This window comes from Zalophus californianus, chromosome 2 (genome assembly GCF_009762305.2).
Source record: "Zalophus californianus isolate mZalCal1 chromosome 2, mZalCal1.pri.v2, whole genome shotgun sequence".
NCBI lineage: Eukaryota > Metazoa > Chordata > Mammalia > Carnivora > Otariidae > Zalophus > Zalophus californianus.
The window spans coordinates 70,682,372-70,699,746 of NC_045596.1; the positions used below are offsets into that span (position 1 = coordinate 70,682,372).

A 17,375-nucleotide genomic window follows, 5' to 3' on the forward strand; every position below is an offset into this window, starting at 1 on the left:
AATTCTCTCCATGGCAATCCGTGAAGTGACAGGACAAGAGCAATTTGCCTCCATCCCTACACGACTCTGTAAGTATTGTCACTTTAGTCATCAAAAAAACATATTTAGAGAAACTCTGTTTTCTGACATCTGGGTTTGAAATACTTGCAATACACTTCTGAGCAAAATTGTATCCATATATGTGGGAGAAACTGACACAGAGAAACAAATGCAATTGTGTTTCAATTCTGACATGCATTCCAAATGTATGATCTATATGAAAAGCACTTGTTTTGGGGCGCCTGGCTGGCTCTGTCAGAAGACTGTGAAACTCTTGATCTTGGGGTCATGAGTCCAAGCCCCATGTTGGATATAGAGATTACTAAAAAGATAAATGAAAATATAAATTCAAAAAAAGAAAAGTACTTGTTTCATTAAAGATATAGATCTATATTACATTAGACTTCTGATAACATCTTCACAGCGTCATAACGGAATCTCTCTGAAAAGTTTATTTTTTAAAATATTAATGTAAATTAAAATAAATGCAGCATGGCAGGTACTGTTAAGTGTTTACACAGTATCTTCTTGCCTTCTTTGTGAATAAGAGAACTTCAGATTTCTTGAGGGGTGGCTATGTACCTAGCTAACAAATTATCTTTCAGCCTCTCTGACAAAGTAAGTTCTTTTTTTTTTTTTAAAGATTTTATTTATTTATTCATGAGAGACAGAGGGAGAGAGAGGGAGAGAAGCAGAGGGAGAAGCGGGCTCCCAAGGAGCAGGGAGCCCGATGTGGGACTCGATCCCAGGACCCTGGGATCATGACCTGAGCCGAAGGCAGACGCTTAACCACCTGAGCCACCCAGGCGCCCCAAAGTAAGTTCTATTCATTAGATACAAATACAGGTGTTGCATGGAGTTGTGGGGATGGCTGCTTAAAGGGAATTGATTCAGCTGGGAGGATCCTCTCATCCTTCCCTCATCCTGGAAGTAATAGCTTGTGTTTTAGCAGACATCTTGGACGAAGAAGTAATTTGAGTCATGTATAGGACGATGAAAGGACAGAAGGAGCCTGAGTCCCTGCTGACCATCAAACCACCAAAACAATTTCACTACAGGCCTTGAGGGGTGAGAATTTCCAGTTGCAAAAAGATTTTATAATGTCTCTATCTGATAAACAAAATGTGGCTGCTTCCAAATTTTGGAACTGGCACAGTGGCCTGCCCAGGCTTGCAGGCTTTCTTTCCTTATTAATTAGCAATTTAGGACTGCTTTTTCACTGGGTCAGCAGAGAAAGATGGTACAACAGTCAGGAGCCAAGAAGAGATCAGCAGATGAAAAGACTGATAAAAAATGATAAACCAAGGTTGAGTAATCAGGCAGAATATATGAATTTACTTCACCAGGCCTTGACCATTTTTCATAGAAACTTTAAGAACACACTTTGAGGGGCGCCTGGGTGGCTCAGTCGTTAAGCGTCTGCCTTCAGCTCAGGTCATGGTCCCAGGGTCCTGGGATCTAGTCCCGCATCAGGCTCCCTGCTCTGCGGGAAGCCTGCTTCTCCCTCTCCCACTCCCCCTGCTTGTGTTCCCTCTCTCGCTGTCTCTCTGTCAAATAAATAAATAAAATCTTTACCAAAAAAAAAAAAGACCACACTTTGAGGTTATCACATTGCAACCTTTTGCAGATGTAACTCTTTCCCCTAAGTAGTTACTGGCTGTCGTGTAGCCATCATCTAGAACTTGTGTATCCATAATCCTTACACAGATGATCCAGAAAGTAGCTCAAATTTCAGATCCTTTTTGAAAGTGATTCTCTTTGGGAGTTTATAAGTCAACACTGAACAACTAAAATTGTTATGAGTTCATTTATTTTTTAAGGAAGCAGAATCAGAAGTAAACCTTTCAGCCAATTTCCTCAGAGGCAAACTGGATTACTAGAATAGAATAGCCTGTTGTTCAGCCTATTTGGAAGGTTTCAGTTGCTACTTTTACCATCAGCTGAAGCTTGGATCACAGAAGACCAGAGGGTAATTGGATATGTGCCTACCTGGTGGAGGTACCCACAAAAAGACTTCCTTTATGCTCACAACTGTGGAGCAGAAAACAGATGAGGCCTAAGAGAGCTCAGAATAGAGAACATGTGATGCATGCTCATTGGCAAGCAGCCATTTACACATCAGTCAAGAATGTTTACACTTCACTCAGAGTATTGTCCTCAGATCTGTAGTATCATTTTTCTTTGGAAAAAAATTAAAAGGAAAATGTCCATCTTACCTGCCTCTACTTCGCAACATGAACTCTTTCCTCAAGCTCTGTCAAACATTTCACTCTTCTCTCAATGGAGCCCCTTACCATCCTTTCAATCAGGCAGTTGACAGAAAACTTGCGGGACATTTGAGGAGCAATCTGAGGAGAATTTGATAAAGGTATGGATAGGCTCTAGGAAAGGCTCCTAGGAACAGTGCAGTATTCCTGAGTTAGTAAAAGAATAGTTACTAGAAGGTGGAGAGGAGAGAAGGCCTCGTGACTATAATAAAGACTTCCTAAAGGAAAGCGGGTAACTTGAGGTGACCCTGAGAGAAGGAAGTTGGAATAGAAATACCCCAAACTTTCTCTCCTTCTCTTTGACCTCAAGTGACAGCCCCTGCCAAAGGCAGCTGCTGGAAGCCAGAGGACAAGGAAGTCTGCTAATTTTGTTCATAAAGGTCAGCTTTTCTGGCACAAAGCAGGATAGAGACAACTGGAAGATATTCAGCACACCTGCTATTACATTTTTGTTCATGCTGGGCTTATCACCTAGAATGCTGTCATTCTCAATTGTAATATAATCCTCTGGTCTGGTCTATGATTCAGTGTATGACCTACTTTTAAATGTGGAAATGCCTCTCCAGCATTTTATCTGTATCACTCGCATGGACACTGAACTATATACATCCTTTATTATCATTTTAAAGTTTCCCATGTATATACATATTCCATTCTATGTAAGCTCTGTGAAGAAAATTTGTGAATTATACTTCTTTTCTATTTCCACACCATGGAACAGTGTTCAACCTAGAGCAGTTAACACAAACTGTAATCTTCTTAATCCTCTCCCTCTTTTTATCAGCACACCCCACCTACTCCTTCATATTATACCTTCATATTATTATGCGGACGTTCAACGGAGGAAAAATCAGTCAGTATTGGAAAGCACAAGACCTCCAGATGTTAGGATTTTTACACAAGTGTGTCAGTAGGGGTGTTTCCTCAAGTTGGGCAGTGAAACTGCAGGTGGAACGGAGGCTTCTCCGTGTAGACATCTGTGACTCTTCACCTGAGGGTTTTTCTGTCTGCCTGATGACCCAAAGGCAGGGGAGGCTAGAAGTGCTGGGAAGTTAGCTGTCTTCCCTCTCTCTCACAAGCAGCTCTCCAACAGTGAACTGAGGGAGTTGGTGACTAAAAATCACAGCAAAGGGCGCCTGGGTGGCTCAGTTGGTTAAGCGACTGCCTTCGGCTCAGGTCATGATCCTGGAGTCCCGGGATTGAGTCCCACATCGGGCTCCCTGCTCAGCGGGGAGTCTGCTTCTCCCTCTGACCCTCCCCGCTCTCATGCTCTCTCTCTCTCATTCTCTCTCTTAAATAAATAAATAAATCTTTAAAAAAAAAAAATAAAAATCACAGCAAACTCACCTACGTGATAAGGGGCAACTCTGAGGTACCTTCTACAGGGTTTCCCAGAATTCCTCAGGGGATTGAACCCAGTTGCCCACAGTGGTAAGCTGCATGATAACACACCTTTAATAGCTTCCTTCTCTTTTCTTTTTCATTCCATCTTTCTGCTGCTAATGCTACTTGGAATCATCTCCCAAATGAAATAATTCTGACTTAAATTCTGATCTTCAGGTTCACTTCTAGGGTAGAATGATAAGATACACCAATGATAGTCAACTTACTCGTGGCAGGAATATACAAAGGATGTGCTTTGTTTGATATAAATTCTCTACCCTGATATTTTCCTTTTCCTTTGCTTTCATGGTATCTAAACATATTTTTGAACCACCAGAGGAAAATTACAAACACATTTTTTAAAACAAAAAGTAAATGTTAGTGTTATTTTATCTTATTATAAAAGCAACACATGCTTATTGCTGAAAATTTGAAAATAAAAATAACATCACTATTCTAAAATAGCAACTGTTAATGTCTTGTGGTGTATCCTTTGAACCATTTTCTTTATATGAATTAATATTTTTTAATTGTTTTTTTCTCACTTGATAATATATACTGAATAACTTGTCAAAAAGTATTTATAGGGGCGCCTGGGTGGCTCAGTCAGTTAAGCATTTATCTTTGGCTCAGGTCATGATCCCAGCGTCCTGGGATTGAGCCCCCACAGACTCCTGCTCAGCAGGGAACCTACTTCTCCCTCTCCCTCTGCCTGCCCCTCCCCCTGCTTATGCTCTCTCTCTCTCTCTCTCTCTCTCTCTGTCAAATAAATAAATCTTTTTAAAAAAGTATTTATATTTAACATTGAAAAATTATTGTAAACTGTTTCACTATATGGATTTACTATTATTATCCCTTTTTTAAAATTTTTTTAAAGATCTACTTACTTATTTGAGAGACAACTCTATCAACTGACAACTCTATCAATTCTATTTTCTTTGTATAGTCCTTGCCAATATTTAATTTTATTTCTTTGATTAATAATAAGGACAAACTAGCGCCTGGGTGGCTCTGTCGGTTAAATGCCTGCCTTTGGCTCAGGTCATGATCCTGGGGGCCCTGGGATCAAATCCCACGTCAGGCTTCCTGCTCAAAGGGGAGTCTGCCTCTCCCTCTGCCCCTCCCCCTAGCTTGTGCTCTTATTTGAGTTCGTGCGCGCGCGCACGCTCTCTCTCACAAAAATAAATAAATCTTTAAAAAAAAATAAGAACGAACTTTTAATATTCCCGTTGGTCATTCTTTTCCTTTTTTTAATGAACTGCCTTATTTCTATACATAAGGACAGTTATAGGAAGATGCTGCTGTAGTACCAACTGAAGGTCATGTTATATTTTTTCTTTTTTTTATTATGTTATGTTAATCACCATACATTACATCATTAGTTTTTGATGTAGTGTTCCATGATTCATTGTTTGCATATAACACCCAGTGCTCCATGCAGAACGTGCCCTCTTTAATACCCATCACCAGGCTAACCATCCCCCCCACCCCCTCCCCTTTAGAACCCTCAGTTTGTTTTTCAGAGTCCATCGTCTCTCATGGTTCGTCTCCCCCTCTGATTCCCCCCCTTCATTTTTCCCCTCCTGCTATCTTCTTCTTCTTCTTTTTTTTTAACATATAATGTATTATTTGCTTCAGAGGCACAGATCTCTGATTCAACAGTCTTGCACACTTCACAGTGCTCACCATAGCACATACCCTCCCCAATGTCTATCACCCAGCCACCCCAAAAAGGTCATATTATATTGTTCTTTGTTACTTAGCTATTCTTCCTCTAAGGACAGACCTATCTAATAGAGGCCTCTGACATCTCCTTGCTTCAGGTATCTAATTCACATTTAAGTTTAACCTTGATCTCTGTACCAATGACCCCTCACATGAGTCTTTTTTTTTTTTTTTAACTAAACTCTATGCCCAATGTGGAGCTTGAACTCACAACCCCAAGATCATGAGTCGCACCTGACTGAGCCAGCCAGGTGACCCTCACATGAGTCTTTCTATAACCTACTGAATCTCCCCATTGGCTCTCCTATCAATAATGAATATCAGCATGTTGAGTCCTGACTTGCAATCAGTTACTCTTCCCAGCTTTCTCAGTGACAACCAAATTTTCTTGGCCTCCAAAATTTGAAATAGGGGAACTTCTTTTTAATATTTTTTTCTTTTTTGTACCCAAATCCAATCAAACATGATTATGCAGTTTCTTCATTCACAAGATCTCATTTTCTCCTAACATATTATTTCTACAACCATGACTCTAATTCAAACCTAACAAAGCTTTAAACACACAATTTTTTAAAAAAAATTTTATTTACTTATTTGTCAGAGAGAGAGAGTGAGCACACAAGCAGGGGGAGTGGCAGGCAGGGGGAGAGGGAGAAGCAGGCTCCCTGTTGAGTAGGAAGCTTGACATGGGACTCGATCCCAGGACCCTTGGATCATGACCCAAGCCAAAGGCAGACACTTAACCGACTGAGCCACCCAGGAGCCCATTTTATTTTTTTAAGATTAGTTTTTTAAGAGCAAGTTTTCATTTATAAGTAGTAATCCTCTGTTTATTATATGAGTATTACATATCTTCTTCAGTTTGTGGCTTGTCTTCTTACTTTTTAATGGTAACTTTTGATAATCAGTTCTTAATTAGAATGATAACAAAATGTATCAATGTTTACCTAATGGGCTGAGCTTTTTATAACTTTTTAAGAAACACTTTCCTGGGGGAACCCTCCTACACTGTTGGTGGGAATGCAAGCTGGTACAGTCACTCTGGAAAACAGTATGGAGGTTCCTCAAAAAGTTGAAAATAGAGCTACCCCATGACCCAGTAATTGTACTACTGGGTCTTTACCCCAAAGATACAAATGTAGTGATCCAAGGGGACACCTGCATCCCAGTGTTTATAACACCAATGTCCACAATAACCAAACTATGGAAAGAGCCCATATGTCCATCGACAGATGAATGGATAAAGAAGATGTGGTATATATGTATGTATGTATACACACACACACACACACACACACACACACACACACACACAATGGAATATTATGCAGCCATCAAAAAATGAAATCTTGCAATGACAGGGATGGAACTAGAGGATATTATGCTAAACAAAATAAGTCAATCAGAGAAAGACAATTATCATATGATCTCACTGATATGTGGAATTTGAGAAACAAGGCAGAGGATCATAGGGGAAGAGAGGAAAAAATGAAACAAGAAGAAACCAGAGAGGGAGACAAACCATAAGAGACTCTTAATCTCAGGAAACAAACTGAGGGTTGCTGGAGTGGAGGGGGGTGGGAGGGATGGGGTACATACATACATACATACATTATATGTTAATTAAAAATTAATTAATTAAAATTAATTAATTAAAAAAAAGAATGTGAGCCCAGTGATATCAAATGCTCTGATACTGGATATTTATATAAAATGTCACCCATGACAAAAAAAAAAAAGAAAGAAACACTTTCCTATTCCTGAAACATAAAGATATTTTTTTCTAAAGCTTTTGAGGTTTACATTAGTCTGCCTGGAAGTGATTTTTATTTTATTTTTTTTAAGATTTTATTTATTTGACAGAGAGAGAGAGAGAGCACAGACGGAGAGTGAGAGGGAGAAACAAACTCCCCACTGAGCAGAGAGCCCAATGCAGGGCTAGATCCTGGGCCCCTGAGATCATGACCTGAGCCGAAGGCAGACACTTAACCGACTGAGCCATGCAGGCGCCCCTGGAAATGATTTTTTATAAATGAAATTTTTTTATCATCATAGCCAGCCTGTAGAAGATACTCAGTGTTTTTCCATCTCTTTTTTCATTGTTTAATTTATTATTTTATTTATTTGTTTTTTTCAAGTAGGCTCCACGCCCAATGTGGAGCCCAATGTGGAGCTCAAACTCAGGACCCTGAGATCAAGACCTGAGCCAAGATGAAGTGTCAGATGCCTAACCAACTGAGCCACCCAGGTGCTCCTGGTTTATTATCCTAAATAAACATATTTTTAAATGTTTATTTCAAACTATATGTATATTTTAGAAGCATTCCACCATGCATTCTTTGTCATTGTTTAGACATTGCTTAAACTACCAAAAACACAGGCTAGCCAGCAATTTGCTGCAATCAGCATTCAACTCTTGGATGGATCAGTATGTTTTCATTTAGACTGGGGTGAGTTTTGGGTCCATACTGTAGATATAAAGCTATTTTTAAGGATTTGACCTACTAAATGAAGAAAATATAAAAATATTCTTCCTGTCCATTTACAATAGCCAAATTATGGAAGCAGCCCAAGTGTCCATCGACAGATGAATGGATAAAGATATTTTACACACACACACACACACAGGAATATTACTCAGCCATAAAAAAGAATGAAATCTTGTCATTTGCAACAACATGCATGGATCTAGAGGGTATAATGCTAAGTAAAATAAATCAGTACAAGAAAGACAAATACCATGTAATTTCAATCATACGTGTAATTTAAGAAACAAAACAAACAGACAAAGGAGAAAAGGACAAACCAAAAAACAGACTCTTAAATACAGAGAAAAAAGTGATGGTTACCAGAGGAGAGGTGGGGGGGGGCGGAGAATGGGTGAAACAGGTGAAGGGGATTAAGAATACATTTATTGTGATGAGTACTGAGTAATGTATGGAGTTGTTGAATCACTGTATTGCACACCTGAAAGTAATATAACAGTGTGTGTATACTAGAATTAAAAAAAAATAAATAACTAAATAGAAAGGGAGATACAAAAGTATAGAGTATAATCCCTACTTTATAAAAACAAACACGTTTGTCTATGCAGAGGAATTCTGGTTATAAGGCACATTGCACAGTGGTTATCCCTAGTGATGAGATTGTGAAGCACAGAGCATATCGTCATTAAAAAGTACTGTTTTGCCAGGAAAAAAAAAAATTTTTGTGTATGTGTCATCCTTCGAGATGGATTGGGCAAGCTGAACCTTTGGAGGGGGTGGGGGAAAAGCATGGTTGTTATCATTTAATCATCATCTATCACGATCTCCAACTATAGCAAATCAAGCATTAAAAATTATATTCTATACTTCATAATAAATATTTAAATATTACCTTAATTGAATATGGAGATGTATGATGCAATACAGTCTCTCTCTCTTCAAGTTGTTCACACCCTACCAGCTCCCTAATGTACCCCTAGGGAAAAGTCCGAGACCCATTCAATGACTCGGTACCAGAACTAGGCCAAAATTTGTCTTTGGGATAGGTGGAGTGGGAGGAAGTGAGGCGCCATAGTTTTGCTGCTGTAAAGCACTTGGAGCTCCCTCTGCTGGAATATATTAGTAAAGGAGCAGCCGCAAGGGAGCACTCCACCTTCAAGGTGAAAGGAATGCAAACAAAAAGGAAACAAACGACTCTCTGAGTTACCTTTGATACCAGGTCAAGGGAAAGCTTAAAACAGCAGTCTCTCTTCTAGGATTTTTGGTAAAATGTGCCACTTTTCTCTCTACTTTAGGAATATTTGCCTTCTACCAGGAAAAAAACATGAACTTGATTTGTTAATAGATATCTTACGGGAGTGTAGCCTCAGAGAAGGGCATAGCATCATTTTAGCAGGCTGATGACAGAAAATGTATCCTAAATAAATGTAAATGCAATTTAATATTTAAATGAAAGCCAAGACTTTTTTGGGTAACTTTCGGGAATTCATTTAAATTCTCTGTACTATACCTCCCTAATTTTTAAAGTGAGGATGACAATATCAATCCCAACCACTTTGATAATGGGAGAGTAAATGAGAAGACCACAGAGGCTAAACGAACTTCCGAAGTGCCACCTATTCTCATGGCTGAAATCCCAGTGCTGGCTGGTAGCCATGTTCCAGATGAATACAGTGCTGAGTCCCAGGCACTGCGTCAGGCCCTGGAGGTGAATAAAGCACGTTCCTCAACCTCCCAGAACTCACAGTCTTACAGTCTACTGGGGAAGACACTGAAACACACATAACAACATTAACACATGGCAGATCCTATAAAATAAGGCAGAATTGGAAAATTATGGGAACACATAATTTTCTGGAAGACCAGAAAAGGCTTCAAAGAGAAGTTGTATTTGCACTGGGACTTGAGGGGTGAGGTACTTGCCAGTACATTTTTCTTCCTTAAAGTTGTTTATTTAGCTGTTCTCAGGAGAAACTCTCTTCAAAAAAATGTTTGTTTTTTTAAAACATAATTAGAAGAACTGAAAGTTAGTTTAGTTCTAGTTTCTTTCATTGGCAGGCCTAACAATCAACACAGAGATGCAACCATTGGTTAAATAAACAAACGATTAGACTGAGATAGGTCTATCAGCACCGACGTAAAGCAAACGTCAGCTGATTGATAGGGTGAAACTAATGGATTGTATTATTTATATTCTAATTCTGAAAATAGGTCAGGCTTTATAGCTTTTAGTTGGTATATTGAAGATAATAAAACAAATTTAACATTGATACGGTTTCTTGCAGAAACACAAATCTGTGTCCTATTAATAATACTTTTTAGCTCCTCAGATGCTAAACATTACATCTTATATGCCATGCATTTAGTCCTGAATGATTTCTCAACAAGCGTGTTTTTAGGGCAGGAAAAAAAATGTATAGCTGCAATTGCCTATATGGGAAAAAGAAAAAGAGCTTAAATCAGTAACCTAACTGAATACATTAAAGAACTAGAAAACAAAGAGAAAATTAAACCGAAAGTAAGTAAAGGAAAAGAAATAATAAGTGGGTGGAACTATATGAACTAGAGAATATAAAAACAAAAGAGAAAATCAAAGAAACCTAAAGGTTTTTTGAAAAGTAGTAACAGGATGACAAAGATTTAGCAAGACTGACCAAGATAAAAAGACTAAAATTACTAAAATCACAAGTGAAAGCAGGGTAATTACTACCAACCTTAAAGAAATAAAAAGGATTACAAAGGAATACTATAAACAATTAAATGTCAATTATAGGTCTAGATAACCTACATGAATGAACAGATTCCTATAGGGGTCCCAATTTCCCAATTCATTTTATGAGGTTAGTATCACTCCAGTACCAATAAAGACATCACAAGAGAAGAAAACTATAGATCAATATCCCTTATGAATACAGATGCAAAATCCTCAACAAAATACTGGTGAACTGAATCCAGCATCATATTTAAAAGATCATACACCAGGGTGCCTGGGCAGCTCAGTTAGTTAAGCATCCCACTCTTGGTTTTGACTCAGGTCATGGTCTCAGGGTCATGAGATCAAGCCCCATGTCACACTTTCTCTAAAATAAGATAAATAAATAAAACCTTTAAAAAAAAAAGATTGTACACCATGACTAAGTGGGATTTATCTCAGGAATGTAAGTATAGTTCAACATATGAAAACCAATCAATTTAATATATCATATTAAAGAGTGAAAGGGAAAAAAACCACATGATCATGCCAATAGATGCAGAACAAGACACTTGAGAGAACCTAACAACATTTTATAATAAAAAATACATGACAAACTGGAAATAGAGGAGAACTTCCTCATCTTGACAAAGGGTATCTATGGAAAACCCAGAGCTAACACTATGCTTTTTTTAAGAAAAGATTTATTTATTTATTTGAGAGAGACAGTGAGTGGGGGAGGGGCACAAGGAGAAGGAGAGAATCTCAAGCAGACCCCCAGCTAGGCACGGAGCCTGACACAGGGCTGGATCCCATGACCCTAAGGTCACAACCAGAACCAAAACCACTAATGAGCCGCTCAACCAACTGAGCCACCCAGGCACTGCCTAATATCATACTTAATAGTGAAAGACTAAAAGCTATCCGCTAAGATCAAGAACAAGACAAGGATGCTCCCTCCTGCTACTGGAGGTGTATCCAGGGTAATTAAACCAAGAAAAAAAGATAAAATGCATTCATATTGGAAAGCAAGAAGTAAAAGTTACTCTATTCATGGATAACATAATTTTATACATAGAAAATCTTAAGGAATACACATACACATGCAAAAACTATTAGAGCTAATAAATGAGTTCATTATGTTTGCAGGGTACAAGATCAATACACAAAAATTAGTTTTATTTCTATACACTAGCAATGATTAGTCTGAAAATGAAATTAAGAAGACAATTCCGCTTATAATAACATCAAAAGAAATATAAGGCTTGTACACTGAAAAGTATAAAACATTGTTGAACAAAATGAAAGACCTAAATAAATAGAAAATCATCTCATGTTTATAGATTGGAAGACTTAATATCAACATTATTAAGATGTCAATGCTTCCCAAACTGATCCAGAAATTCAACGTAATTCCAACTGCCTTTTTTTTTTTGCAGAAATTAACAAGCTGATCCTAAAATTCATATGGAAATACGAGGCACACAGAGTAGCCAAAACAATCTTCAAAAGAAGAATAAAGTTGGAGGATTCACACTTACCAATTTGTTGGAGGATTCACACTTCCCAATTTCAAACTTACTCTAAAGTTATGGTAATCAAGACAGTGTAGTACTGGTGGATAGATGGCTAGATATACTATCCAGTACGCAAAAGAATGAATTTGGATCCCATCTCATACCATACACAAAAATTAACTCAAAATGGATCACATATCTAAATGTAAAAGCTACAACTATAAATAAAATGCTTTAGAAGAAAACCTAAGCATAAATCTTCGTGGCTGTGGATGAGGCACTGGTTTCTGGTATGATACCAAAAGCACAAGTAATAAAAGACAAAATTAAAATTTTTTAAACGGGCTTCCTCAGCAATAAAAACTTTTGTGCTTCCAAGGACACTATCAAGAAAGTGAAATGACAGTTCATAGAAAGGGAAAAAAATACATGCAAATTATATACTTCATTAGGGACTTACAACCAGAATGTATAAAGAATATTTACATCCCAATTTTAAAATGGGCAAAGGACTTGAATAAACATTTCTCCAAAGATACAAAAATGGCCAATAAGCATATGAAAAGATGCTTAATGCCATGAGTCATTAGCAAAATTGCAAATCAAAACCACAGTGAGATAGCATTTCTCACCCACTAGGATGACTATAATCCAAAGGACAAACAATAACGAGTGTTGATGAGAATGTGGAGAAATTGGAACCTTCATATATTGCTGGTGGGAATACAGAATGGTGTGATTACCTTGGAAAACAGTTTGGAGGCGCCTCAAAAAAGTTAAAAATAAAGTTATCACATGATACAGCAATTCCACTCCTAGGTATTTACCCAAGAGGATTGAAAACTTATGTCCACACAAAAATTTGTATATGATTATCCATAACAGCATTATTCATAATAGCCCCAAAGTGGAAACAATGTAAATGTCCATCAACTGATGAATGGATAAACAAAATGTGGTATGTCCATACAACGGTGTATCACTTAGGCATAAAAAGAAATGAAGTACTGATGATACATGCTACAACATGGATGAACCTTGAAAATACTATGGTAAGTAAAAGAAATCAGACACAAAGGGCCATGTATTCTATGATTCCATTTATATATAATGTCCATAACAGGCAAATATAGAGACCAAAGGTAAATGAGTGGTCGCCAGAGGGTGGGGAGTAGCATGTAGGAATCTCTGTGCAGTGATGAAAATGCTCTCGAATTACACAGTGGCGATGGTTGTATGGCTTTGTGAATATATCTAAAACCATTTAATTATGTACTTAAAAAATTAAACTCAAAAAGAAGGAAAGAAAGAAGGAATTATAGCCTCAAAAACATTTTAAAACTTTGGAGGCAGCTAATAACAATACCTAATACTTGATAGCACTACTGTTAGTGTTCAAAATCCATTAAAGAGATTAACTCAGTTGCGTCCTCATTACAAGCCTATGACATATTTTTATTACTATCTCCAGTTTTTAAAGGAGAAAACCTGAAGAGGTTAAGCATCTTGCCTAAGGTTACACAATTAAGAAAGAGACAGAGCTGGGATTCAAACCCAAGCAATGTGACATGAAAGTCCCTTCAGCCAGTACATCTATTTGGCTTGTCAATGTGATTATGCCACAGAGTTCCAAAGGAACTGGTAAACAGGAAATAACTTTATAAAAAATAATTCATGGTGACAAAAATTAGGAAATTAAATTTCCCAAGGACATTGGGAAATTTAATCTTTCTAAAGAGAAGAATAAAACAATTTATTATTAATTATCTGGGTATAGGAAAGGCCCTTTCCTGGCACTTACATTTCAGATGTGATTGGCAGCATGCAAACCCCAAAGTTTCCATATTAATTCTCTTTGAAAGGTGTGTTTTATTAAATCTTTGAGAATTAGAAATACTGATTTTATTTCGAAGTGGAAGCTGGAAAAAACGGATGGGCGTTTAGCCCTGATAATTAACAAGGGCCGAGTTTCTTTTAATGTTGCCAACTGAAGCAGACTCAGGGAGGCTTGTGCTACAAGCCGCTGTGAACAGTGGGGTTCAGTTCATGCTGGCGAGTCTGGCCGAGGTCCACTTTGTCTCTGCACAGAGGGGAGCACTTCAGAGCGAGTGAGCGCTGATTCTTGACCATGCCAAGATTAATCTGCTGTACATTCACTCGTGTTCATTATCAAGAATCCCGGAAAGAAAGTTGTCTCTTAGCCCAAAGAGAGCTGTTTGGTAGGAAATGTCCACATCCAGTGTAGTCACTGATAATCTCGAAAACAGGAAAATCTTCATGTGAAGTCATAGTGGAGGGACACAAGATTAAGGGAAGTGTCTAAACGCTGGCGATGGCAAGGACTCCGCCTGTTTCCACTCTTGCCCCCTATGATCTATTGTCCACATGGTAGCTAGAAGGAGAATGACACTGGATAAAATTGAGATCACATTTTACTTTCCTAATGGCCTTCCATTGCACTTAAAACCCTAAGTTCTCTCCATGGCCTATATCTGAGCCTGTCTCCTACTTCTGGTTTCTTCAACAACATACTGCCAAGAAAGTGTTCAGGGGAGAACTACAAGTTTCAAGAAACTTAAGAGACTTAGGAATCACATGCAAAGTGTGAATTCTGGTTGGATTCTGAATTGAACACAACTATATAAAAATTAGGAGGCAAAAGGAGTAACTTGAACATGGATTGGATATTTGGATTAAGAATTATTGTTAATATTTTAGATGTCATAATGGTATTGCAATTATGGGGTTTTGTTTTGTTTTTCTGTTTTTTTTTTTTACAACAGCCCCTGTCTTTAGAGATACATACTAAAATCCAGGTGAAATAACATGGTAGGTATATGGGATTTGCTTGAAAATAATCTAATGAGTGGGGGAAGGAGGGAGCAGGTGTAAATAAAATGAGATTGGCTACAAGGAGATAATTATTGACGATGGATGAGGAATACTTGGCAATTTATTTATTTATTTATTTATTTATTTATTTATTTATTTATTTATTTATTTTTAAAGATTTTATTTACTTATTTGACAGAGAGAGACACAGTGAGAGAGGGAATACAGCAGGGGCAGTAGGAGAGGGAGAAGCAGGCTTCCCACGGAGCAGGGAGCCCGATGTGGGGCTCCATCCCAGGACCCTGAGATCATGACCTGAGCCGAAGGCAGACGCTTAACGACTGAGCCACCCAGGCGCCCCTGTACTTGGCAATTTATTATACTATTCCTAAATATCTCTGTAGGTCTGAGAAAGAGCACAAACACACTTTATAAGTTTGACAAACAGGAGATGGCATGACATCTTGGGAAGAGTATAATCTTTGAAGTAAGACATCTGGAATCCTAAACTCCGTGTTTTATTATCAGCATCACCTTGAGTGACCTCTCTGAGTATCTGTTTTCTTTTCTATAAAACTTAGGGATTATAAAACCTCCTCTGAAGCACAGCAGCGAGAACTAAATGAAATCACATAGGTCTATGGCCTAGGACAGTGGCTAGCACGCAGAAGATACGGCATAAGAAACAGAAATACAGCAGTTTACTCCTGTTAAGAGTCACTCAGTTCTTATTTCTCTGTACTGTTATTTAACTTTTCCTACCTGTGCATTGTTTCTTGCAAACCAGAATGCAAACTGCCTAAGGAAGCTTTAATTAAAAAAAAAAAAATTCTTTATTGTGCCTAGAACAGTGATGGGCATAATAAATGACTCTTGATTGAACAAAGCAAAACAAGACGTTTGGCCTCTGGGTTTGGACATCAAGAACTAATATTGAATTGCTAACATGAACAATGTTTGTGGAACATCAACAGGTGAATGGTTTTCTACTAGAGTTATTAAATGCATATTTATCTGTACCACGCTCTGTTCTAAGCACAAGAGAGTACTAAAAGTTGGAAAGAAGAAAATTTTCAAATACTGGTGAACATTTGAGATTCATTGTATATATATTTTTTCTATTATTTTTGTGAGCGCGAATAGTAGCGCTTTCATGCATTTGCTGCAGTTCGTCATGTTTTGTATCGAGACCAATTTACTTGACATTGTATGTGCTTGGCATTAAAAACAGGGTAAGAATTCTATTTTCAAAAGGGGCATAGTTAACTGTTAGCCTCTGCCAAAGCAATTTTCCCCTCCCTTCCTTTAACCTCCCAAGGAGACAATTGGTAACATTCTAAGCAGATGCTTGCTCAGAGAGTGGGCAGCAAGCCGTGGGCAGCCTGCTCGCCTAATTTTAAGCAAGATCTTTGTGTGTTTTATTATATTAATTAGTGTATTGGCAAGGTCCAATGGGATTTTTAAACCAGCAGGGGTTTTGCTGATCCCTTAATTTGCAGTTTGTGATGGCTCTTTTGTTTTTGTTTTCATTTAATTCTTCCACCCATTAAACATTTCAATCTAGCATTAGCTGTAACTCCCTGTAATGCTAGAGCTTTAGGGAGTGATGCATGAAGATGGATGGTGGCCGTAGGAAGGAGGGGCAAAGTGCACTTTTTCTTTGGTACTGGTTTGAAAGGGGGCAGCTACTTTCATTTTATGCACGTAGGCGTTTCACCGGAGGAATGAGTGCTGAGAAAAATGATGCCACGTTGTATGTGCTTTTTAGGGATGTGTAGAAAAATTCTTCAACCTTTCATTCAAGCTTTAGGTTATGCAAGTAAAAACACCTGATTTAGACATCTTGGGCCAGTGAAGAGAAGACTGGAGGAAATGCATCAGAAAGGGACGTACTTGAGGATTTGCGTAAATGAATATTGAGGGAGATTTTCCTGTTGCCCTTGAATGAACTATTCGTCTTCTCACCACCGTTTGAGGGAAAAGATGCTTCCTTACCTCATCTAATCCCTACCATACCCATTTTGGTTAATAATACTCAGTTCAGTTCAGCTTAATGCTTCGTTCTTAAATCCTTTATGAATCTTATTTCTTTCTCTACCCTCTGTGCAGGCTTGACCCATGGCTTTGAGGGGAAAACTACATGGTTAGCACTGACACCCCTCTGTCTATAGGCAGAGTCAGGGGTCCCCAGAAAAAGAAAGATGACACATAGCTTTCTGACATAAAAGAAGTCATTTGAGGCCCTTCGCCATCTTGTGATCTATGCCTGACTGGCACTCTTTGCCCCAAGCACATTTCTTGCAGAACTTCCTGGGATATGTTGAAATCGCAGAAGAACAGACCTCAGTGGTCAATGATTTTAAAAGAACAAAAGAAAAGCAAGAACAAACAGCCACTCTCAGGCCAGGAGATAACCTAATCATATCAGGGACAA

At 38.2% G+C, this 17,375-nt stretch overlaps 1 protein-coding gene across 10 annotated transcripts in view; it reads right to left on the reverse strand.

The window, feature by feature from the left end:
- Nucleotides 1-2,279: 2,279 nt before the first annotated feature.
- LOC113924678 (17-beta-hydroxysteroid dehydrogenase 13) overlaps nt 2,280-17,375 on the reverse strand; it is a 74,651-nt gene continuing 59,555 nt past the window's right edge. For 8 of the 10 annotated variants that reach the window (XR_003520760.2, XR_003520757.2, XR_003520759.2 and 5 more), the window contains one exon: nt 13,123-14,501. The gene's annotated coding sequence lies outside the window, so the exon portion shown is untranslated. Of the gene's footprint in view, nt 2,388-13,122; nt 14,519-17,375 lie in introns of those variants that run through there. The other 2 variants (XR_003520763.2, XR_003520761.2) reach the window with 2 other exon arrangements.